We start from the raw sequence: 27263 nt of genomic DNA on the forward strand, positions 1-27263 counted from the left end.
TGCGCTTCATAGTTTTCGGTGTCTACGTGTATTAATACCTTGAATTCGATGTCTAGTGTCACAGGTTGCCGATGACGAAGTCCACATAGTGCGCTTCATAGTTTTCGGTGTCCAGGTGTAATAATACGTTGAATTCGATGTCTACGCGTCCCAGGTTGCCGATGACGAGGTCCTCATAGTGCGCTCCGTAGTTTTCGGTGTCTACGAGTATTAATATCTTGAATTCGATGTCTACGTGTTCCAGGTTGCCGATGACGAGATCCAAATAGTGCGCTTCATAGTTTTCGGTGTCCAGATGTAATTGTACGTTGAATTCGATGTCTAGGTGTCCCAGGTTGCCGATGACGAGGTCCAGATAGTGCGCTTCGTAGTTTTCGGTGTCCAGGTGTAAGAATACGTTGAATTCAATGTCTACGTGTCTCAGGTTGCCGATGACGAGGTCCACATAGTGCGCTTCGTAGTTTTCGGTGTCCAGGTGTAATAATACGTTGAATTCGATGTCTACGCGTCCCAGGTTGCCGATGACGAGGTCCTCATAGTGCGCTCCGTAGTTTTCGGTGTCCAGGTGTAAGAATACGTTGAATTCAATGTCTACGTGTCTCAGGTTGCCGATGACGAGGTCCACATAGTGTGCTTCGTAGTTTTCGGTGTCCAGGTGTAAGAATACGTTGAATTCAAGGTCTACGTGTCTCAGGTTGCCGATGACGAGGTCCACATAGTGCGCTTCGTAGTTTTCGGTGTCCAGGTGTAATAATACGTTGAATGCGATATCTAAGTGTTCCAGGTTGCCGATGACGATGTCTAGATAGTGAGCTCCGTAGTTTTCGGTGTCTACGTGTATTAATACTTCGAATTCGATGTTTAGGTGTCCCAGGTTGCTGATGACGAGGTCCAGATAGCGCGCTCGGTAGTTTTTGGTGTCTAGGTGTAATAATACCTCGAATTCGATGTTTACGTGTTCCAGGATGCCGATGACGAGGTCCACATAATGCGCTTCATAGTTTTTGGTGTCTAGGTGTATTAATAATTTTAAATCTGAATGGGTGCGTTCAGCCGATACTCCGCTAGCCTAGCAATTGTGAGCAGTCGCTCGTTTTCGCTCGTTTCTTCTCCTTTTAATCCATTAGGTCAAAAGAGAAAAAACGAGCGAAAACGAGCGTCTGCTCACGATTGCTAGGCTAGCGGAGTATCGGCTGAACGCACCCAATGTAGGACACGTAGATATCGAATTCAAGGTATTAATACATGTAGACACTGAAAACTACGAAGCGCACTATGTGGACCTCGTCATCGGCAACTTGGAACACGTGGCCATCGAATTCAAGGTATTAATACACCTGTACACCGAAAACTATAGAGCGCACTATGTGGACCTCGTCATTGGCAACCTGGGACACCTAGACATTGAATTCAAGCTTGATTCATAAGAATCGACTTAAAATTTCCCTAGCGGCAGAATTAGAATTGTCATGACATAATAAACAAGTAGAAACTTGCACATTGTTTCCTCGTAGTTTTTAATTGTGCAAGTAGAAACTTGCACATTGCTTCCTCATAGTTCCTAAGTGTGCAAGTTTTTATTTTATTCGAGGTATAATTATCGGTATTTATTTGTTTTGGCTTCCTCATAGAGGAAGCTTTGTTAGCAAAGGTTCTGATTTCACACTTAACTCTTTTGGGGACTGCGTAAATAATTATATACATTCACTAAAAAATACTAAAAATACTTGTCCATTTAAAAACTAAAACAATACTTTATCGATAAAAAAAATCAGCCCGATATTATAAATATTTGAGATAGCGATTTATTTTTAATTCTATTATATTTTCCAGTCTTTTCTACCCCTATTTCATATATAATTGGTTAAAATTTGGTTGATCAGATCAAGTTTTATAAAGCTTCTATGTATGTACGAATTCTTCGAAATTTCAAATGTGTGTAATACGAGATCTGATCAATCAAATTTTAATGAATTATATATGAAATAGGGGTAGAAAAAACTGGAAAATATAATAAAATTAAAAATTAATCGCTATCTCAAATATTGAGAAAACAGCAGCGTAAAACACATTTTTCAAAAAAAGGAAAATCTGCATAAAATCTATACCGGTAGACCGATTTCAATAAAATTTGAGGAGGACATACTTTCTAGGATACTCTATTTGTGTGCAAAAATTCAAACTGGTATCTAAAAAATTGTAGAAGTAGATGCGTGTACAAAAATCCGTACACACACACACACACACACACATACATACATACTTCCGGACATTTTTTACTAATATGATTTTTCGACATTTTAGAACATTCTAAACCTATTTCAAAATTGCTAAATTAAAATTATGTCTAGACATAATAAAAATTGGACAAAAATTATGTCTAGACATAATAAAAATTGAATGAATTAAAATTATGTCTGACGTAAAAATAATTATCAAAAATATCGATACCTGAAGATATCGGTACATATACAGTTGCGAACAACATTCAGTAAGACACGCAAATAAAAATAAATAAAGAATTTTACAGTTAACGACTTATTAACATTAATCATGCTTTATTGCGATTATGTTTTATGTTGAAATGAAAAATATATACAAGGTGTACAACTAAAAGGGTTACAGATTATTATTTTAAAAAAACTAAGCAAAATATTAAATTGTTGTTTTCTTTAGAAATAATAGTCCGTAACAATTTTAGCTTCATACCTTGTATTATATACTGTTTATAAGATTATAAGATATATTGTTTATAAGATTAAGATGCGTAACACTACAAAATGGCGTGATATCCGTACAAAATTACCTTTTTAAAAAAAAGGTAAAAAAGAGCGCCAAGTACACGCATAGTAGTGTATATGTATTATGTTGTTACCCTGTTATGTTGTTACCTCGAAAAAAACAAAGTGGTAGTATTATACCTCCAAATAGCTTTATCCTGTACATACTGTTTATAAAATGCGTAATATACTACAAAAAGGCGTGATATCCGCACAAAATTACCTTTTTTAAAAAAAGGTAAAAAAAGGCGCCAAGTACACGTATAGTAGTGTATATGTTGTTACCTAAAAAAAAATGAAAGTGGTAGTATTATACCTCGAAAAAACTTAAGTAACAAGTGGTAGACTTTTATATCTCGAAAAATCTCGAAAAAATCTAAGCAGTAGTATCTTTATTTCCGAAAAATTATAACTCAAGTGATACACGTCACAAAATTATGTTTCCTTATCAGAAAGAAGAGTCGCGCTTCAAGTGATCTATTACAATTACAAAAAAGAAATGATATCTCTTTAAATTAGAGCGCCAATTACAGAGAGAACATGTATATTGCCTCAAAAAATAATTGTTGCACTACTTTGAAAAATCTTTACATTGTGTCAATTAGAAAAGAATGTATGATAACAATTTTATAAGATTAAAAAATTTTATTTAAATTTAACAAGGGAATACAAGATATTTAAATACAAAGTTTACATGTGTATTTTTTAATGGTCACAAAGAATTACAGAGGTAACAGTACAAAATACAAATATTTTATTAAAATATTTAATCCAACGAGGGAATACAATTTGTATTTAAATATAAAATTTATATATGTATTTTTCAATAGAATAAAATATTTAATCACAAAGAATTACAAAGGTAACAGTACAAAATAAAAATATTTTATTAAAATACATAAATTTTTCTTGTAAAAAAACTTGGCGCTGTTAGACCTCGAAATTTTAATACCCTGTATATATTGTATATATATATATATATATATATATATATATATATATATATATGCGCTATATAAAAGCCGACGCAAGATTTAACATATATATATATATATATATATATATATATATATATATGCGGGAAATTATATTTAATAAATTCTTAGTCAATATATATATACATTAAAAACATATTAAAAATATCAAACGTTTTGGCCCTAAACCCCTCTTCAGTAAATGAGTCTAAAACGCATATATATAATGTACAAAGAAATTATTTGTTAAATATAATTTTCAGCATATTAGATTTTGCGTCGGCTTTTATAGACCATTATTTAGTTAATTTGGCTATTAAAGTTTGTCTAAAAAAAACTTGGGACACTTTGTAAGATAATGGCAATTATGCAGAGATAGGGGCCACTTTTCGATTTCAATAATTTTGAGATATATTATTAAGGTCATTAGCTTCATCAATCTTTAAAAGGCTTTAACTAGCAATGTTTATTAAAAATTTATTAACAACACAAATTTATGAGTAGAACGTAATTTTTTTGTTAATAACTTTTTGATGAACAATGACACCCCCCCCCCCACACACACACACACACACACACACACACATCGACTAAAACTTTTTAAATATATATTATATTTGTTGGTCGCTCGTTATTTCGTTAATAAGCTAATGACTTTGATAATATATTTCAAAATTATTGAAATCGGAAAGAGTCCCTAACTTTCTGTATAATTACCATAATTATATTTAAAAGAATTAACATAAAATATTTGTATAAACTGTATAAAGTATTAAAGTCGAAAAGAAAGTGTATTATATTACCATCTGATCTTCACGCTTTTCAGAAAAAGCAAACGTAACGTCTAATTTTCTTATATAACCTATCGGAACGTACAATAACCATACAGTGTTAAAGTCATCATCTTTGAATGGACATCCAGAATACACAGGAAGTTCAGCTTCCCTGTTTTTTACATTACGAAAGCGTTCTACTACCATATTTTTGAGATCATTTAAACCAACTAAACAAAAAATTTATTCGTTGATGTAACATACATACGCTATAAATATGTAACAAAAATTATTATATCTGTTCATGGCAAAAGATATAATTTTTTTCAAAATGATGAATATTATTGGAAATATATTTTACTTTGTGTTACAATTAGTTTTTTCACATTTTGATCGAACCTTTTTTAACCTTTTAAGGCCACACGGAGTGGCGGCCACCCCGACCAAACTTCAGGGCCCGATATTTTTAATTCTTAATTTTTTATATTAATTATTTTTTTGATATATTTCTGTAATATTTGTTAATAAAATACATTTTAATTTACTTTTAATTAAGAGTACATAAATTAAAATGTGAAAATACGCGTTTGCTTTACGTATTAAAAATCTCAACTTTGATTCTCAAAGTAATTATTTTTTGGAACGCCCAAATAAAACATTTTTTTCTTCAAATAACACATTTTACATAATTTTATAAATGGGCGCTACTTAATATTGAATCTTAAAAAAAATACAAATTTTTAAATTAAGTCATTTTGCCACATTTTTTTTTATTTTTAAATAAAAAATTGGAAGCAAATTTCGGGTTCTGCATCATACATATTTTTGAACAACCCTTAAAATATGTTTCATGAATTTTTACGTGCACATTAATTGGAATTATGATGAGACTTTGAATCCGTCTTTTATCTTTTTCAACATTTTGCAGTGGTGATAAGTTATGAAAAATTACCTTTGAAAACTTAATTGTTTATAACAATTAACCAAAATTTTTATTGTTAATATTTAATTACACGAAATTGAAGCAACGTTCGAGAGGTTCAAAATGAGCCCATGCCGAAGTCTGTAAGTAGCATAAAACCGGAGATATTGATATTTTAATGACAGTGCTTGTCCAATTTTTAGCGATTTGGTGCAATTTTCGATCTTTAATAACTTTAAAAATACTAATTTTAAAAATCTAAAAAAAATTGACATTCGTTTTTTGGTTGCATAAAACGTGTAAAAAATTCAGTGACAAAATCGAAGTCATAACCCAAAAATTTTATTTATTTTATCTCGCTTGACGTGTTTTTGCTCACTTGTCTTTTTTATCTAAAAGGAACCTATTTACAAAGTTTCACCTAAATCGGAGCACGGACGTTTTCAGAAGAATAGCTAAATATTCATTATAATAATAATAATATACTGGTTAAAACAAATTTAGAAAAAAGTTAAAATTTTATGTAGCATTTTTATGAAGACCAATATTTCCACATATTTTTTTTACTTATATATGTATGTGCTGATAAAATTCTGTCTTGAAGATTCTTTCTTAAAGATAAGATAATATAATGTTTAATACAATAACTGATCATAAAATGTGCATTAACTCATTAATTATAAAAATTTCATTTATTATCATTTAGTAGGGGAAAGTTTCCGAATGCTTACCGGTCGCCTAACTCGTACTTCATCAATATTTTATTATATTATTACTTAATATAAGCAACATTTTTAGTAACAAAAATGTGAAATAAATGAGAAATAAGTAACAGAGACAAAAATTTAACATGACATTCAGAGTACAGATTACATCTTGTTTTGTGCGCGCTAACAACATTTGAAAATTTCACATACAATTGACGTAAATTTTTGATCACATTATATATAGCTAATTATAATGTAATTATATAATTTTATTATCAATTGTTACATTTTTATAAAAGAAGGTTTAGTCGAATATTTTACGTCCTTTGCATATGTATATTTGCAATTATTATAATGATTAAATCGATATTTTAATAAAATTTACCAAGTTTCCTAAATTGTACCATAAAATTTCCTATATCGTTCCGATATAATCTAGGAATTCATGCTGTATACTCATGCGCACGCATCTCTAGGTTACGTGACATAATTTAAATTATGTTTACACGACAGTGACATTCTTATCTTTTCATCATTGTGATTTATTAATTAAGTGCGTAATCTTTTTTGATAAATTATTAGTAAAATAGGTAAAAGTTAGTTATTCCTTTCATTAGTTTTATATTTTTAATTATTTATATTTATAAATTTGATACTTTCAAGGAGGATAATGCCTCGTCATCTAATTAGTGACGCGCATGAATGGATTAACGAGATTCCCACTGTCCCTATCTACTATCTAGCGAAACCACTGCCAAGGGAACGGGCTTGGAAAAATTAGCGGGGAAAGAAGACCCTGTTGAGCTTGACTCTAGTCTGGCACTGTAAGGAGACATGAGAGGTGTAGCATAAGTGGGAGATGGCAACATCGCCGGTGAAATACCACTACTTTCATCGTTTCCTTACTTACTCGGTTAGGCGGAGCGCGTGCCCCGAGGGCTTTGTGCCCCGGCGGTCACGGTGTTCTAGAGCCAAGCGTGTCAGAGTGGCGTGAGGCCTCGCGGCCGATCGCCGTTAATACTCCCGCGTGATCCGATTCGAGGACACTGCCAGGCGGGGAGTTTGACTGGGGCGGTACGTCTGTCAAAGAATAACGCTGGCTGAGGGCTGAGTCTCAACAGATCGCAGCGTGGTAACTGCTCTACCGAGTACAACACCCCGCCAGGTACCTAAGTCGTCTACAGACAATTCCGAGTCTCGACATCGAACTCGCGAAACTCATGTTCGACCGTTAGACGCCGTGCCGTCGTAAGCGGTGAGATCCCGCGCGACGACGGGCAGAGGCGCCGTACGGCAAACCGGGCTCGTGCGACGACCGGGTCTCCCGTTTAAGGGGGACCGGCCGCCTAGTAGTGTGTCACATTGTTTTGAGCCTTTCGACTCACGAGACTCCTAGAGATATCATTGCCACCTTTGACTAGAGAGGATACGGCCTTAGAGGCGTTCAGGCATAATCCCACGGATGGTAGCTTCGCACCACCGGCCGCTCGACCGAGTGCGTGAACCAAATGTCCGAACCTGCGGTTCCTCTCGTACTGAGCAGGATTACTATCGCAATGACTGGTCATCAGTAGGGTAAAACTAACCTGTCTCGACGGTCTGAATCCTCAAGGAGGATACGGTTTAATAAACCCACAGATACGATTTAGGCGACTGGTTGCTTAAATCGTATATTTACAGCAATATGTTACAAAAAGATTTATAACAAATTAATTTGTTATTGGTAAAAGACCAAATATATGATAATAGGTGTCTGAAACATCAAGTTATAATTTCTGACGTTTGTTTACGTACAAATCTCTATCAAATGGGAAATATGATAAAAAATAACTTATAAGTAGTACGCATTCGGCACCTCTCTTTTGCTTATTCCAAAATTAAAATATTTTTATATACAACGGTGTAAAAAGTATTTATGTTCTAAATTATTGCCTTACCTTTACTAAGAATACACAACGACATAATATTTGCAGAATAATATTTCTCATAAAACTTCTTTAGTCTATCTTTAACGTCAATGTTATCCTTTTTCGGTGTTTTGTTTAATGTCTTTTTATTGCCTATGTTGAGTTTTAAATACGGATGATCCGGTTTTATAGATAATTTCACTAATGCCTCAAATCGCCATTCGTCGTCCGTTAACCGTACGTTGTATTCTGAATGTATATTATTTATCTCCTTCTCTATCAAATCCTTGCGAAAGAGAGGCGCTATGAAAAACTGCGCAAATCGATCTAAAGCTCCTTTCAACTTCTTTGGAATTATATTGAAATAATAACTAGTGAATTTTTGAAGTGTGTCTCTGCATTTATCCGGCCGCCAGACTGCGACACGTATACTCAGCGAAATTATTTTGTTGAGGATATTCTTCCGTTCCCATATGCAACATATGCTCGCAAAGGTGCGCTAATCCAGGTAGATCATCTGGATCGTGTTTGAGCCTGTAACATATTTTATCTCTAGTTAAACAATTTTTGAAATTGATAATATGGAACATTAATTAACTCTTTTGGTACGGAAAGTGACTATAGTCACTGTTTATTATACTGCTTACTGCGGCCGAGCAGTGACTATAGTCTGAGCAACTTGAAATGTTAACTTGAAATGCTTCTGTTAATACATTTTTTAAATTATTTTTGTTATTGAGTTTTATTACATATAATAATTGAAGGCGTTGAACGTCAAGTGCCTAGCTCTGTCGACCGATTCGCGTATATCGCCGGATCGACGCTTCGACCACTGTAGGGCCGTTCGCGTCCCTGTCGCTCCGTACCGAAATGGATAATAGAAAGATATTAATCTTATACATATACATATACATATATGTATATATACATGCAAAATTACAAAATATAACTAAATCTATCCACAAAAAAATGTAAACAATATTAATAATGTAGAATGACTCAGAAGAAGAAGAATACATAAACTGCACATCAAAACATTGAATTTATAGGTATACAGCAAATATTATATATAATGTTATTAAACAAATTACAGATCAAATTACAAAGACGTAAATGTTAATACATTAAAGTATATTAAATACTTGTATATTAAACTAATGAAATTGTTATTTATCTTTTGACGATATATTCTTTTGTGACAATTTATAATTTATGCACAGTATGATTTCATAAGACAGTTCATATAGGTAGGTATTTGCTAGAAACACCAAGTTAATGCATAAAATACAGAAATAACATACATATAATTACCAATATTAACGTTTATTGCAACAATATTGATGTCAGTTTTTGAATCGCTTATTAAAAGAATTTTCATTTGATTTTTAAGTACTAAGCCTCTGTACAATTTTTAGTCATTATCTGCATGTTTTATGTTATCAAATCGCTCCTCCACATCAGTCGAGATATTGGTCACCAGTGCCGCAGACTCGAAAATATTATTTCTAAACGTGAAGAAAATACAAATAAAGACTTGAAGGATATATGTAATTGTCAATTTATTATATCTATACATCAACGATGCTGAAAAATTGTGTAAGAAAAAAAATTATAACTTCTTAAGAATAATTCGCACAATACTCTGTGCCCGGGCGAAGGAAGGAAAAGACACCTTCGAGATTCACTGTGAATGCGGAAATTATAGATTATAATCGTCTAGAAGTTGTATTTACATAGTCTTAAAATAAATATTTATTTATTGAATATGTACAAGTTAATCTCTCTCTCTCTCTCTCTCTCTCTCTCTCTCTCTCTCTCTCTCTCTCTCTCTCTCTCTCTCTTTCTCTCTCTCTCTCTCTCTCTCTCTCTCTCTCTTATTCTTATTTTCATCCGAATTCGAGTGACCACTTCGCTTACGGGTAACCCATGCCATGTTCCCTCTATATTTTTGTCTTCGTTACATTTAGTCTTAAATTAGTTTTTAAGTTGCGCTAGTTATAAGTTCTTGTTGAATGTTTGCGTTGCATGTAGGCTGAGAGTGAGCCTGTGTATCCTTGGCATTATTATTATTATTGTTATTATTATTGTTCTGTATTTCGATTTTTGTATTTTACTTTTTGCCCTTTAGCAGTTGCTCGGGCATATTAAACTATATCTATCTATCTATCTATCTCTCTCAACCCGAGAACGCGCGCGCGCCCGGGCGCTGGAGCTACTTCAACAACCAACCAAGTGTCAAAAAATGAAGCTCACGTCACAGTAATTTATATGTGCTGCTTTCGTTTTTCAAATATTTATTTGCTTTTTCTTTACTCTCTTTTCTCGGAAAATATCGAATAAATACGTATACGTATTGTCCTCAAATACTGCTAAATTATAGAGCAATCCAAAATATGCAATATATAATTAATAACATTGAGATTAATTGGGGTGTATAAAAGTAGTCCCAGGCACCAGGTAACTTTTTTTTTTTATTTTTTAATAAAGTGCTTGTTTTCGGGTTAACAAGCGAGCGGCGGAAAGCAATCGCGCTTCCGCGAACGATGGAATAATGTTCGATTCCGCAAGTCACCTACTTTAAACCTATGAGAATATATATCTAGACTTGGTATGGCACGCCGTTTTGCTATTTAATACTATCATAAAAATTCTACCAAATTAAATTGATACTCAAAGAAAAGAATTTATTTTACGTCTAGACATATTTATAATTCATTGAATTATTATTAAGCTATTACATAATTGAAAATGCAGAATTAAAATTATGTCTAAACAAAATATTAATTCTGAATTTATTTTATGTTATGACATAAAATGTTTTCGGAAATTAAAATTATGCACATAATTGTAATTGCCGATTTTGTATTATGTACATAATTTTAATTCTTCAATTTTTATCTACATAATTTTAATTCTTGAATTTCCATTATGTACATAATTTTAATTCTTCAATTTCTATTATGTACATAATTTTAATTCTTCAATTTCTATTATGTACATAATTTTAATTCTAGAATTTTTATGTACACAATTTTAATTCTTAACTTTCCATTATGTACATAATTTTAATTCTTGAATTTCCATTATGTACATAATTTTAATTTTTGAATTTCCATTATGTACATAATTTTAATTCTTGAATTTCCATTATGTACATAATTTTAATTCTTGAATTTTTATGTACATAATTTTAATTCTTAAATTTCCATTATGTACATAATTTTAATTCTTGAATTTCTATTATGTACATAATTTTAATTCTTGAATTTCTATTATGTACATAATTTTAATTCCCGAATTTTTATTATGTACATAATTTTAATTCATGAATATTTATGCACGTAATTTTAATTCCTGAATTTTTATTATGTACCTAATTTTAATTCTTGAATTTTTATTATGTACATAATAGAAATTCAGGAATTAAAATTATGTACAAAAATGTACATAAATTATGTACATAAAAATTCATCCAATTTTTATTATGTCTAGACATAATTTTAATTCTGCCGCTAGGGAATTTTTAAGTCGATTCTTATGAATCAAGCTTGAAATCGATGTCCACGTGTCTCAGGTTGCCGATGACGAGGTCCAGATAGTGCGCTTCATAGTTTTCGGTGTCTAACCTTGAATTCGATGTACACGTGTCTTAGGTTGCCGATGACGAGGTTTAGATAGTGCGCTCCTTAGTTTTCGGTGTCTACGTGTATTAATACCTTGAATTCGATGTCCACGTGTCCCAGGTTGCTGATGACCAGGTCCAGACAGTGCGCTCCGTAGTTTTCGGTGTCTAGGTGTATTAATACCTTGAATTCGATGTCCACGTGTTCCAGGTTGCCGATGACGGGTTCCAGATAGTGCGCTCCATAGTTTTTGGTGTGTGTGTGTCCAAGTGTAATAATACATTGAATTCGATGTCTAGGTGTCCTACGTTGCCGATGACGAAGTCCACATAATGCGCTCCGTAGTTTTCGGTGTCTAGGTGTATTAATACCTTGAATTCGATGTCCACGTGTCCCAGGTTGCCGATGACGGGGTCCAGATAGTGCGCTCCATAGTTTTCGGTGTCCAGGTATAATAATACCTCGAATTCGATGTCCACGTGTCCCAGGTTGCAGATGACAAGGTCCACATAGTGCGCTCCGTAGTTTTTGGTGTCTAAGTGTATTAATACTTTGAATTTGATGTCCACGTGTCCCAGGTTGCTGATGACAAGGTCCAGATAATGCGCTTCATAGTTTTCGGTATCGTAATAATACGTTGAATTTCATGTTTAATTTTAATGAGATTTGTTAATTATTTTGGCTAAAATTTAGGATAAACAAATCCGTAATTTTGACATGTTGACCGGTCGGAATTACGAATTTGTTTTTCCCAAATTTTAGCCAAAATAATTAACAAATCTCATTAAAATTAGACATAAAATTCAACGTATTATTACGACACCAAAAACTATGAAGCGCACTATCTGGACCTTGTCATCAGCAACCTGGGACACGTGGACATCGAATTCAAGGTATTAATACACCTAGACACCGAAAACTACGGAGCGCATTATGTGGACCTCGTCATCGGCAACCTGGGACACGTGGACATCAAATTCAAGGTATTAATACATCTAAACACCGAAAACTATGGAGCGCACTATGTGGACCTCGTCATCGGCAACCTGGAACACGTGGACATCGAATTCGAGGTATTATTACACCTGGACACCGAAAACTATGAAGCGCACTATCTGGACCCCGTCATCGGCAACCTGGGACACGTGGACATCGAATTCAAGATATTAATACACGTAGACACCGAAAACTACGGAGCGCACTATCTGGACCTCGTCATCGGCAACCTGAGACACGTGGACATCAAATTCAAGATATTAATACACCTAGACACCGAAAACTACAGAGCGCACTATGTAGACCTCGTCATCGGCAACGTAGGACACCTAGACATCGAATTCAACGTATTATTACACCTGGACACACACATACACACACACACACACACACACACACACACACACACACACACACACACACACACACACACACACACACACACACACACACACACACACACACACACACACACACACACACACACACACACACACACACACACACACACACACACTCACACGCACGCACGCACGCACGCACGCACGCGCTCGCACGCACCCACACACACACACACACCTACACACACACACACACACACACACACACACACACACACACACACACACACACACACACACACACACACACACACACACACACACACACACACACACACACACACACACACACACACACACACACACACACACACACACACACACACACGCACGCACGCACGCACGCACACACACACACACACACACACACACGCACACACCGAAAACTATGGAGCGCACTATCTGGACCCCGTCATCGGCAACCTGAGACACGTGGACATCGAATTCAAGCTTGATTCATAAGAATCGACTTAAAAATTCCCTATAGCGGCAGAATTAAAATTATGTCTAGACATAATAAAAATTCAGGAATTAAAATTATGTACATAATGGCAATTCAAGAATTAAAATTATGTACATAATGGCAATTCAGGAATTAAAATTATGTACATAATAAAAATTCAGGAATTAAAATTATGTACATAATGGAAATTCAAGAATTAAAATTATGTACATAATAAAAATTCAGGAATTAAAATTATGTACATAATGGAAATTCAAGAATTAAAATTATGTACATAATAAAAATTCAGGAATTAAAATTATGTACATAATGGAAATTCAAGAATTAAAATTATGTACATAATAAAAATTCAAGAATTAAAATTATGTACATAATAAAAATTCGAGAATTAAAATTATGTACATAATGGGAATTCCAAATAAATATTATGTCTTGACATAATAAAAATTTCTTTCAAATTAAAATTTTATATGAAATTTAGGATTGAAATGATAGTAGCACGTAATTCTAATTTTCAATTTTCATTATGTCATGGCATAATTTTTATTCACTGAAATTCTATTAACCATGGCATAATTTTAATTCGTGAATTTTTATTATGTTGTAGCATAATTTTAATTTACTGAATTACTATGATAGCTTACATAATTTAAATTTCTGCAATTATTATTATATGTTACGACATAATAAAAATACATTAATATTATCTCATGACATAATAAAAATGAATTAAAATTATGTCTTAACATAAAAGTAATTCGACATCTAAACTGTACCTTTCTCTATGTATGGCACGCCGTTTTGCTATTTATTCATAAAATTTTTATTTTGAATTAATTTTACGTAAATACATAATTTTAATTAATTTTTATTATGTTATGACATAATAAAAATAGTTCCGAAAAACTATCTACTTCAGTTTAAATCAATTACTGAATTTTTATTTTAGATTAAAAGATCTTATTAATAAATAGCAAAACGGCGTGCCATAACTTGGCGAGTCGCTAAAGCCTTTTTTGAAAATTAATGAGCAAACGAAAAGATACGTAATCTTTTTCGGAACGCAAGAGAATCACACACTGTCGCAACTACAGACTGGCGGTCGAGTGCGAGGCCGCGCGCGAAGGTCCGGGATTTTATATTCACGAATTTCGGAAGTTTCTCAAACCCCGGACTCCTAGCAACTCGCTTAGCAACGAACAAAAAAATTCACCGGGCAAATCAGCTGTCGACAGCCCGAAAAATCAGTTAATTTTCCAAGTGTTAACGACTCGGTTGATCTCAGAGTCGACAACCGATCAGCTGTTGTTGTATTATATGTTGTATATACCGACCTTTTGCTTTGCCCCTAGTGTTTACCTCGCACTGAGTCCCCGAGACCAAGTTTAGTGAGTCTGCATGACACAGGCAGAAACGAGGCATTGTTTTTCTTTTTTTGGGGGAAATATGCCGTCTATTCCCGAAACAAAATTAAGCTGTTAGATTTTAGAGTGTTATTTACGCCGTTTAACAGCGCGAAAACCGTGCAAATTTGTAAGAAAGATTTATCAATATTTTAAGGCGGGATTTTCATTAAACGGCATAGAAAAAAATGGTTTGATTTTAAACAGTCTTTTCGGAAAATTTATGACAATGAGTTATCACGTAATGAGATATCAATAATATCAAATTTTACATAAATCATGAAAATGTTGCACAGTAATGCCAGCAAGTTTCACATTCGCCAATCTTTCTGAACATAAAGAAGGTTTTATTTGGAACGTTTCAAGCGAGTAATACTTTGTGTTTTTTATAAAAATAAACGCTAACGGCAAGCACCTTTATTAATATAGTTCCAGAACTTTAATATTTGATTTTTATTATTGCATTTGTGATTAAGGTCGCGCGCGATTTTGCGGTGATGGATAGGAAATGCAAGTGTAAGAGTAAATAAGAAGAAAAATTTGTTAAAACTTACGGTCCATTTTCGGTACACTATACTGAGCGTACTCGAGGTGGCTTAGATTTCGACAGCCGATGGAAGTCCCGTCCCGCGCTGCGGATGCAATGTAGCTCGGTGGAATTATCACAGCAATGATAGTTTAATCGGAAGATCTGTCAGATCGAACGTACGAATTACACGGACTTCGTAGGCTCACAATCAGCGAATGCGGAGTAAAAAAAGATCCTCTGCTGCGAACTGCTACGCGCTACTGTCGTTACTACGTGACTGTGGCTGCGTTCCAAAATTCACTCTAGTTAACTAAAATGCTACAGTGTACGTGACGTAAACTATAGATTTTAGTTACCCAGAGTGAATTTTGGAACGCAACCTGTAACGTACGTGTCGCGATCCTACCCGCGCGCTTTTATTTACTCGACCTTCCAGAGTATTAACAATTAAAGTAATTTAAATTGACCTGACTGGTAATATATATAACGTCTTTCCGATATGAACATTGAAAAACTGTGAGCCAACTTGGTTTGTCGGATTCACACAGCACTTTTTTCAGATCGATATCGAGACATTATTAATTTCGACCATAGTTTTGGTCCGTTGATGTAATTTCTAAATTAAATAGTTTTTAATTTTATTGCGAAAAATATTACCCCAGCCAGGGTTTGAACCTGGAACTTCCCGTATACCGTGCGGGTGTCGTGCCAATTCGACCACTGGGGCTGTGGTAATATTTATCGCAATAACAACTGTAAGATGGAGCACCGATTATATACTAGGTCGACGGTGTATAATAAACAGAATAATAAATTTCTTTCGCCAGTATATAGAATAACAATTAAAGTAATTTAAATTGACCTGACTGGCAATATATATAACGTCTTTCCGATATGAACATTGAAAAACTGTGAGCCAACTTGGTTTGTCGGATTCACACAGCACTTTTTTCAGATCGATATCGAGACATTATTAATTTCGACCATAGTTTTGGTCCGTTGATGTAATTTCTAAATTAAATAGTTTTTAATTTTATTGCGAAAAATATTACCCCAGCCAGGGTTTGAACCTGGAATCTCCCGTATACTGTGCGGGTGTCGTGCCAATTCGACCACTGGGGCTGTGGTAATATTTATCGCAATAACAACTGTAAGATGGAGCACCGATTACTAGGTCGACGGTGTATAATAAACAGAATAATAAATTTCTTTCGTCAGTATATAGAATAACAATTAAAGTAATTTAAATTGACCTGACTGGCAATATATATAACGTCTTTCCGATATGAACATTGAAAAACCAGAGGATTCTCAATAATGATTTGCCGATTTTAGGCTCAAGGCAAGGGATTTACTTTTACGACTGATGTATTTTGTGTGTCGTGATTCGCGAGCGTGGCGCCGGGCACGGCCGCTGCTGATTGGCGCACGCACTCCCTGACGAAAATTAAGAAGCTTTATAAAGCGTTGACAACCGTTCAATGAGGGTTTTTTTTTTTTTGAGAGTTTATACGCTTTTAAACTTTATAAGAACGCTTACACAACGTCGTTCGATTTTGAACGCTTCCAGAACGCTTATAAAACGCTGTATATAACGTTTCATATGAAAGTTCTGAAATGCTGAGGCAACGTTTTTCAGAGAACGCTCAGTATACGCTGCGTGCAGTGAGTTTGCTGTCAGATTTTTCAAACGTTCAGCAAACGCTTTTCCCAACGTCGTAAGACAAGCGTTTTCAATCCGTTCAGCAAACGCTCTTCCGATGGCGAATTGTATAGGCGCAGTGAACGATTTGTAAGGCGTTAACGCAAACGGCTTGGAGACGCCCAAGAAACGCTTTTCCCGACTCCGTAACACAAGCGTTTTCCTTCCGTTCAGCAAACGTTCTTCTAACAATCTTTCTCGCATTTAAAATACATCCAGCCGCGTATATAAGCCCCTGCGAGACAAAAAGCAGATTTTAACATTTAACGCTTTTTACGCCGTTTCTTCTAACGACAAGAGTAAAGCGGGGAGCACACACTTCTGCACAACGCGTAAGCATAAGAAAATTGATTGGTCTATTTCCTTATGCACATGTGTATGGACTAATCAATTTTCTTATGGTTACGCATTATGCGTTGTGCAGAAGTGTGTGTCCGGGCCCTAAAGGTCTATCCAGACAAACTTGCATAGGTGCATAACTATATGCATAAAGAAACGGATTGGTCTGTTTCCTTATGCACATGCATATGGACAAATCAAATCTCTTATGCTTATGTTTATGCGCTATGCAAGTTTGTCTGGATTGACCTTAAACGCCCATTAAACGCTCAATAGAGGCTGCACGCAGTTTCCAATGATGAAATCAAACGCTTTCAACTTATTATAAACGCTTAACAGAGGACCTCTAAATGTTTTAAAGAACTCTCAGCAATCATCATACGTCATGTAAACGCTGTGCAAACTCTCAAAAACGTTATATACAAACGCCTTTCAAACGTTGCAATTTCCGCTCTACGAACTCTCTACTGACCGTTTCTAAACTCTTAACGAACTTCCGCAAACGCTCACGTAAACATCAAACAAACGTTTATGAAACTTCTTATTTTTGCCAGGGCTGTTCAGCGATCCTTCTGGTGTGACGCGCTAATTCTGAATTAGACGAGGGAACCTTATTAGGAATAAGATTAACATAAATATTAAATTTTAATAGAATATTGATCAAACACATTTGTTACCCGGCTTCCCAAACAATGCATGAAAATAATTTTGGATAACTCAAGAAAGAGCTAGATTAATGATGGCGCATATAATTATGCAGTAATTTTAAATTTAGATGCAAGAAAATAATATTTTGCACTAATAATATACTAACTGTATGTTGTATGAAAATTATTAATTTCATCTGTATTGGAATACAGAAATAATGGATAAGATATGTAACATGTAACATGTAATATATAAATGATATGTAATGTGCAATATAAAATTAGTATAATATGCATAATATTGAAATACATATATTTATAGGTAATTTTACTAGACTAATAAGTCATTATTAATATATCTTTCTTATTCAATTGTTGCTTTTGTATAAATTTCTACAAGTATGTAAATCTTTTTTACATGTTTCTATATACATATGCGCTTTCATACATGACAATTACCTGTACATGATGATACGTCTTGTTGGACAAAGTCGCTTTGAGTGTGTAAGTATGTGCGTAAGTAAAACTCGAATCGTCAAACACTTTTTCGTAGATTCGACTCAATATCTCAGGATTGACTGCACTAATTTTATTCGAATTGGTCACAATCGAAACTTTGTATCGATATAATGTAATAAAAATGTCATTAGATTTTTTTACGACCTTTGTTTCCGAGATATTTAAACCGAAAATCTGACAAGGCGAAAATTCCAGATAAGCTACTTGGCAGCGCCAGTGCCGTATCATGTCGTACGATCATGTGGCTAGTTGCCTTTTTATTTAATTTTTTGTGTACTTTTTTCAAGCGTTACGTCGCTTGAAAAGCATTGTTTTTTTTATATCAAAAGACGCGGTAGTGTCTCGCGCCTAGTACACGACCGTTTCGTGTAGAAGCCAACTTAAAGTCGACTTAAAGTCGACTTTTTTACTCTTAGGGATTATTTATTTATCTCGTGTTGCATAAGTTAGCGGCCGGCAGTCACGATTCTTCGTGCCAAGTATTTTAATAATGCAGTTTTATTTGCGAGATTTACGAGTTCGATACGTACTGCGCGCGCGCGATATTTAATTTAATTGTGCATTTTTTATTCATTAACTAGTGAGTGTCTTTACTAACCGTCCGCTTGACTCGCGTAGTATCGCGCCAAGTTGCCGAATCGGGGCAATCGCGGTGTCGCGACTCCTTCAAATATTTGCACGATAAATCTATGACTAGAAAGTTAAAATATTTCGGGTAATGATAGCGGGACTTACACGCGGCCTCGGTGTTGTTTCTTTTGTGCGCGGCGCACTTTGTTCGCGTGAAATCGTGTGAGAACAAAAGTCATCGACAGGCAGTGAAAAATCCGTGTATTGTAACGTTAGGACCTCTTGACCGTTTATCGCGTAGGACAATTATGCATCAATTATCTCCCGCGCAATTAACTAACTTTTTCTTCATATCTCGGTCGAAAGTACGTACTTTCGTCCCTAATAGCAGGGACGAAAGTTTAACATTTACTCCCTGTGAGAAGTACACGCGCGCCCTCTATAACCTTAAACTTTAACGCCCTTTAACCTTAAAAATAGTCATCAATATTGTTCTGTCGTCAGTTAATTTAATATTAAAATATTATTAAAGTCAATTCAATAATCTAGCAAAAATGAACAATATGTCATCTGATGAATCCGTAGACAAGGAAGAAGTTATACGAAATTTCGATGCAGAAGCGCGATTGATAATAAATACAGATACATTGCCAAAGAAGTCTGTTGATCGATACAATCTATTTTTGATAGAATGGAATTAATTTATTTTTACAAAATATGACAAGACTTGACTCTTCGAATGTATTTGATGCCTGCCCCCACGACCAGCAGCACTCGCTTCGCTCGTGCCGCAAATGTCGGGGGCAGGCATCAAAAACATGCTTATTAACATTTAAAGTTAAAAAAAGTAAAATTAATAACGTACTTTCGACCGGCTATGAAGAAAAATCGTATACACTACGCGGGCCAAAAGTTGAAATCTCGGTCCTGCTCGTCATGATGCCCTCGCGCAGGGCCGAAAATTCAACTTTTGGCCCTTGTAGTGTAATATACTATTACGTTAGTGATTCGCGTGGGTATCGAATATTGGGTGATAAATACTTACTCAAGTGGGTACGTATACTTGACGCGATTTATTCGCTCGCGGGAATCGAAGCGACACGCGACGGGAGTCCTGAACTTTAATAGCAATTATAGCATCACGTATTTTGGCTCGATCCTTTTGATCTCAATCAATCGTTTATATATAAAATGAAGTATAAGAGTCTCGCGAACAGTCAATGTCGAGGGTGTCGTGTAAAGTGCGCGCGCCCCGCGATTATAATTGACTGTACTTTGAGTGAGTGAGTGTTGCGCGTGTTACGACGGAGGAAATCGAGAGGAGAAAAAGGAGGCTGCTGCGTATCGGTATCGGTGAGTGATAAGTTATTTTTTTGTTTTAATTTCTGAAGTAATGGATCTGTGAAAAAATTACTGAAAATATGTTTTATATATATAAAGGTGCAATTTCGAAACTCTTACAGAAATTTAATGCTGTAAGTGATTATTTGGCTATATAGTAATTAATTACTTATTTTGAGTATTAAAAGTATCAAAAACAATGCTTTTTATACCTACTCAAAATAAGTAATTATAATTACTACATAACCAAATAATTACTTACAGTATTAAATTTCTATAAAGGAAAGGCCACATCTCTGATTTCTCAGGAATAAAAAAATCTGATTTAATTGTAAACGATTGTACTCAGTGCTGCAAAACTTTACAATTTTCATTTTAGAATCAAATCACAATAGAATATGAAAGAAAAATATTTTTAATGTATTATCACATGATAAGAGTATAAGCCAGCCAAAAGTTGTGATATGTGCCCTTTTCGAAATTGCACATTTATATATATATTTAATTAAAAGTATTACAAACATATTTTCTTTATATGGATATAACATCTCGTAGATCCATTGCGTTGAAATGAATAAGCTTATAGATTAATACTATATTTAATCCTTGAATCATGTCATTTATAAATTGATTTAATGTAAAGATACATGAATTGTTTGAAATTTACAAAACAAATATAAGTAGGAGCTTCATTTATTAAATGTATTTTCCTAGTTCTTGTTTTTTTCTACTTATATTTATTTTGTAAACTTCAAGTAATTAAAGTGCTTTTGCATAGCTTTACAATGTATATAGAAAATTGAAACAATGGAAGGTATGTACGTCGGTTTAAATTTGTACACGTGTGCAAATGTGGCGTGTAAAGTTAATACCCCAACATTATAAAATTCCGTACTTCTGATCTGAGTTCTCACTTTATTTTGAAGAAATTAAGAGTTCCCTATAGTTTATAAAAAGCTAATTAACAGTCAAAAATTAAAACTTGAAAAATGAAATGCTAACTTTTTATCGCAGTTTGAGATTGAACGGATTAGTTTTGGATGGCTCAATAACTTCATTTTGCGAATATCTAGAGTTCCTGGATTAGTTCTGGATGGCTCAATAACTTCATTTTGCGAATATCTAGAGTTCCTGGATTAATTCTGGATGGCTCAATAACTTCATTTTGCGAATATTTAAAGTTCCTGACACATAACAAAATTCTTCGATTAATAAAAAAAAATTTCACAACACCTCCACGGAAAGTTCGACTTTCCATGCCTGTAGAGAGGGGCATGGAGGTCGAACTTTCCGTAAAGATATTGTGAAAAATATCGTGTGCACCTCGAGGCGAAAGCTTTTTTTCAGAATAATAATAAGAGAAATAGGATCGTAACAATATACAAACAATTAGAATCAAAAGCCATGCGATCCAAGCTTAGGTTTTTGACAGCCTTATATTAGTTTATTATTTATTCACGTCGCCTGAGAAAGATGTTTCAAACTATTATTAACCGGTTATTGCGATAAATATTACCACATGCCTCGGTAGTCGAGTACGACGCCCTACACGGAATGAGGGAGGTTCCAGGTTCGAACCCTGGCTGAGATAATATTTTCGCAATAAATTTCTTTACGCAGTTTTTAGATAATTAAATTGAGTCGATTTAATTCCGGGAAGGGAAGGGTTTTTAATTCTAACAATTACTGTGTTTTAAGTCCGACAAATAATCGGCGCGCAGTTTGTTGGAAAAAATTATATGTATAGACATATATGTATATACAGAAACTAATATAAGACTGTCAAAGACCTAAGCTTGGATTGCATGGCTTTTGATTCTAATTCCTTTTTTCAGACTCGTGTGATTTGGCGCCCTTGCCTTTGGCTTGGGCGGCAAACTTTACACTCGCCTGAAAAACGCTATTTTTGCCCCTTGGTGCACAATATACTATTTTTAAATCAATTTTGTAGAGATAATTCTGAAACATTTTTATTGTTATTTTATTTATTTCGAAGAGTTTGCGACGATTAAAAATAATTTAAAATTCTGAACTTTAAACAGCGGTAAAATGATAAGTATCACCTTACTATTTATCGAGAATTATCCAAAACTTTAATTAGAACTATTCAGAACTCTGAAAAAATTTTCGACCGCGGAACTTACAATTAGAAAATTTTCCATCACCGTTTATATATCTGCATGGCATCTCCCAAACCGTTGGTCTGATCTCTTTGAGTCATAAGACTTCTCATCAGAACTCATCGAAAACTATCCAAACCTCCCATTAGATCTATTCAGAACTCTAATAGTATATTGTGAAAGCTTTCGCCCCGAGATGCACACGATATTTTTCACAATGTCTTTACGGAAAGTTCGACCTCCAAGTCTAGAGAGAGGAGAGAGTGGCCATTTTACGCCAGGACGGCATAGCGGGCGGGAAGTAATTACTTTCCGCCCTAGAGAGGAAAGTGGTTACTTCCCGCCCGCTGTGCCGTCCTGGCGTGAAATTTGTCACTTTTGCCCATCTCTACAGGCATGGAAAGTCGAACATTCCGTGAAGGTGTTGTAAAAAAACTTTTTTCGAAATAATAATTAAAAAAATTATTAAATTGAATAACGAATAAGATGTTTGATGCGCGTAAAAACAATTATTTAATCAATTTAATTATTTATATGTTACAGAAAATATCCGCGCGGAAAGGAGCATCTTCGCATCAAGGGAACACTAGCTGATATCCCGAGCAGCCTGATAGAGGAGGTGGAGGCCTAGGAGAAGCATCAGGCGCCGGCGGAGCAACATGCGGTAAATATTTATTGATTTATACATATACATATATTATATCTTATGCGGATGAGTCATTTACTTTTCAACCTGATAGTTATTCAGAAATTAAAAGTGATAGAAAAAGAATTATAAAAGTTATATATTAGAATTAAACCAGGCAATAAAAGAGCCAAACGTGGTTACAATCGCTAAAATTTATTACATGTCAATAGTGTAAATTACAAAATTACAAAATTACGTACGTTTCGACCCTTTTTTTGGGTCATCCTCAGCGCGTTGTCTACACATTAAATAGTACTAAATCTAAATAGGGCCTTTCCTTTACTTTTTTTGTAAGCCTCTTCGACGAATCAATTATTCATAACAGTTCTCTGGGCAGATGCACACTCCGAAGCCTTCCCAGGTATCTTGTGATTTCCTGGTTTGAGCGCCAGGAAATTCGTTTGCAGATAATCAGTCATGATTTGATGGAAAAGATACCTATACAGATACTCAGAGTGACAACTACCCCAGGACTGTATGCATACACGTTTAATGCGATGGGTAACGCTACTTACAGATAATGCAGTCATTCGTCACATCGCAGTTATTCTCCTTGCACGACTATCCGTGACAGCAAAGGAACGGACTGTGTCTCGTCAACGCTTAGACGAACAATGACACAACCGCTCTTACAATATCATTGCTGTATGTACATGGAAGGGGAAATATGACGAACAAGAACAACAATGTTTTTATATTTTCGCAAGACCTTCAATAACATTTATATACATTTCAGGCAAATTCTCCGTGTCCGTTTGCAAATTTATACCGTTTGTTTGTTTTTTTATGTAAATTATTTCAGATATTAATCTTTTATTTAGAAACCGTTCCCTATCTAAGATCTTCACATCATTCCAAATAAAATCGTGATTACATTTAACCCTATGGTCAGTCATTACTGAATAACCACTACCATTCCTCTTTATGTGAGATTCATGCTCTTTTATTCTCGTATGCAGTTGTCTACCGGTCTGTCCGACATAGGATGCATCACAGTTTTTACAGTTAATTTAGTATACTACGTTCCTAGCTGACGAATTAGAAAGAACATCCTTATGTACTTTAATGAATTTATTTAATTTGTTTGTGCTTACACATACGATAGCTTTAATTCAAGATCTCTCGTGATATTTCTGTATTTTTCTGTTAATGTTGGGACATATGGTATCACAAAAATGGACCTCTATCAACCGTCTTTTCCCTTGCATTTACATCGAGGTTTGCAAAAAGATACCTCAGGCGTTCGTACATGACTTTAAAAATAAAATCTAACGGGTAGCAATTTTTTATTAAAATACGAATTATTGATTCCAAGTTTTTTTGTTGAAATTCAGGGTGTGACTATCGAAAGACTCTGTCCGTAAGGCTAATGACCGTGCCTTTTTTCTGGCAAAGAGCATGTTGTGATAAGAAGTTCAAATATCTCCCCAAAAAGTGGACTTATGAAACCAATCAAATATCAAGCAGTTTTTAGAGCGTATGATAGTAACCTCTCAAAAATTCAACCTGTCATCCACACTGACCTCTATAGTGAATTGCAGCCTAGGGTGGAATGAATTGAAAATCTCCAACGTGTGAGCACAACTAGTGGAAGGCACTGCCATCGCAATATCGTCAACATATCTACAGTAAAACGGAGGGATAAAATCTAATATTGTTAACGCTTTCATTTCAAGGTCCTGCATTACAATGTCAGCCACTATGAGAGATAACGGTGAGCCCATCGGTGAGCCGAAAGTTTGCTGGTAGATTACCCCATTGAAAATAAAAAACGTTGATTCCAGTACCCGTTTAATTGCAAGAAGGAACTCAGATTTCGGAATCTTGTAATTCGCAGATATGTAATTCCACCTTAATGAAATACTTTCAAGTACCATCTCAATAGGAACGTTAGTAAAGAGGGAAACAACATCTAATGATATTAGTGTATAGCCCTCTTCGATACTAACGTTGGAGAGTTTTTTAACTAATTCAAAACTATTTGCAGTATAACTCTAACCTTTCGGAAAACTGTTGTGCATTATTGTATGGAGACATGCCGCTAAATTATAAGAAGGGCTATCTATCGACGATACTACAATATTATTCTAAAAAGGCAATTTCTTATGTGAATTTTAGGCAGGCCGTATGCTCTCGGTAAAATTCCGTCACTACAATACAGACGTTTGTATTCTGAACTTGTTATAAATTGGGACCTCTTCCATCTCGACAACAAATCACGAATGCGCGATGTAAGTTTTTTTGTGGGATCTTTTGCAACGATTTTGTATGTTTCCGTATCTTTTAGAAAGTCCTCGATGCTGTCAACGTACTTATTCCTATCAAGCGCTACCGTAACATTGCCCTTGTCTGCCCTTGTTAATATCAAATTTGGGTTTTCTTCTAAAAATGTTTTAGTTGCGGCGGACAATTGCCTAACTAAAATACTGTGTGCATCTTTAATCGTTGAAAAATTTGGTAGATTATTTAACATGTTTGAAAATCGATTTCGTAAATTAACTTGCATTCTCTAACCGGGAATTTTTTCACGTTGTTCTCTATATTCTTAAGGAATTCCACCGTTACCCTTTCAGTATTTGAGACTGGGAGACTGAAATTTTCACCCAGCTGAAGTAAACCCTGAATATCCTCTGTGATAGTTGTGGATGACAGGTTGACGAACCATTTTGCATTTAGTTGCGTTAATGTCGCTTGTGATGTAGTAAATGATTCAGGATCCACGTTAATCTCAATTTTTTTGTTAGAGAAATTATCTGATTTAAGAAAATTAAACGAGTATTTCAACTCCTTATTATCTACAGAGAATTGATGTCCCGATGGAAAACTACAAAAATATTTTATCAGTCTGATGTTTTTATGTTGATTTGTATATTTGAGAACTAAGTGGTCAAATTTTTTACTCATTCTATTATGTAAGCTCACAAAGAAGGAATGCAGAGGCCCTTCCTGTCTATTAAAGAACGAATTGCAAACGGATGCCGGAATGCAACGGTACATAGATCCGGAGATTTTATAAATCTGTATTTGTGCGAATCGAGAATAACAATGAGCATCTCAAAGTTCAATGTGTAATAATTGTTTAAAAAACCTGAGTTTACAGTGTTTAAATTTTCCAATTGATCTGTAGTTAAAAAAAGTATGTTCAAATTTCGATAAAATATTCCCAATGTGTGGAGGTATACAACATTGTGTTTAATACATTTCCGTAGGAACTCGATTTTCAATTCGCATCTAGTAATGACTTTGCGGTACTTAATCCACTGTTTACATAAATAAACCGCGTAGAGGCCATAATAATATCTAACGTTATGGAAAAACGAGTAACGCATTTTTCAGCCTGCGTGAATTAATACTGTATAAAGGCTCAGTATATCAAATATTAGAATTAAACAGGCAATAAGAGCCAAGCGTGGTTACAATCGCTAATATGACACTATTGTCATATTGTCATATAATCGCTAATATGATACAATCGACACTATTGACATGTAATAAATTTTAGCGATTGTAACCACGCTTGGCTCTTATTGCCTGTTTAATTCTAATATTTGATATACTGAGCCTTTATACAGTATAAAAGTTATAGTCTAAATAAAAAGTATTATTTTAGAAATTATTTTAGAAGCTTATGTTCAATGGACTAATTATTCTTATAAAATTACATAATTATTTCATTAAAAATTTACTTAATAATCAATATAGAATTCAGTTTCATGATTATTTTCTGAAATATTAACTATCTCTCTCTTTCTCTCTCTCTCTCTCTTTTTTTACGCTCTCTTTTACGCCCTTTTAATTTAGATTTTATATGTGTTTGTTACAGAATCATCGTAGCGACGTTGCAGAATAACTCCGCTGT

General features: G+C 34.4%; 1 protein-coding gene across 1 annotated transcript in view; it reads right to left on the bottom strand.

The window, feature by feature from the left end:
• LOC143895671 (putative zinc protease C28F5.4) overlaps positions 1-26174 on the bottom strand; it is a 39099-nt gene extending 12925 nt beyond the window's left edge. Inside the window, exons 1-2 of the transcript XR_013256394.1 lie at positions 23920-26174; positions 23605-23842 (exon numbers count right to left, since the gene is read on the bottom strand). The gene's annotated coding sequence lies outside the window, so the exon portion shown is untranslated. The remainder of the gene's footprint in view (positions 1-23604; positions 23843-23919) is intronic.
• Positions 26175-27263: the final 1089 nt, after the last annotated feature.

The sequence above is a fragment of the Temnothorax americanus genome, unplaced genomic scaffold, assembly GCF_048541705.1.
Source record: "Temnothorax americanus isolate GAGA-0224 unplaced genomic scaffold, ASM4854170v1 Scaffold163, whole genome shotgun sequence".
NCBI lineage: Eukaryota > Metazoa > Arthropoda > Insecta > Hymenoptera > Formicidae > Temnothorax > Temnothorax americanus.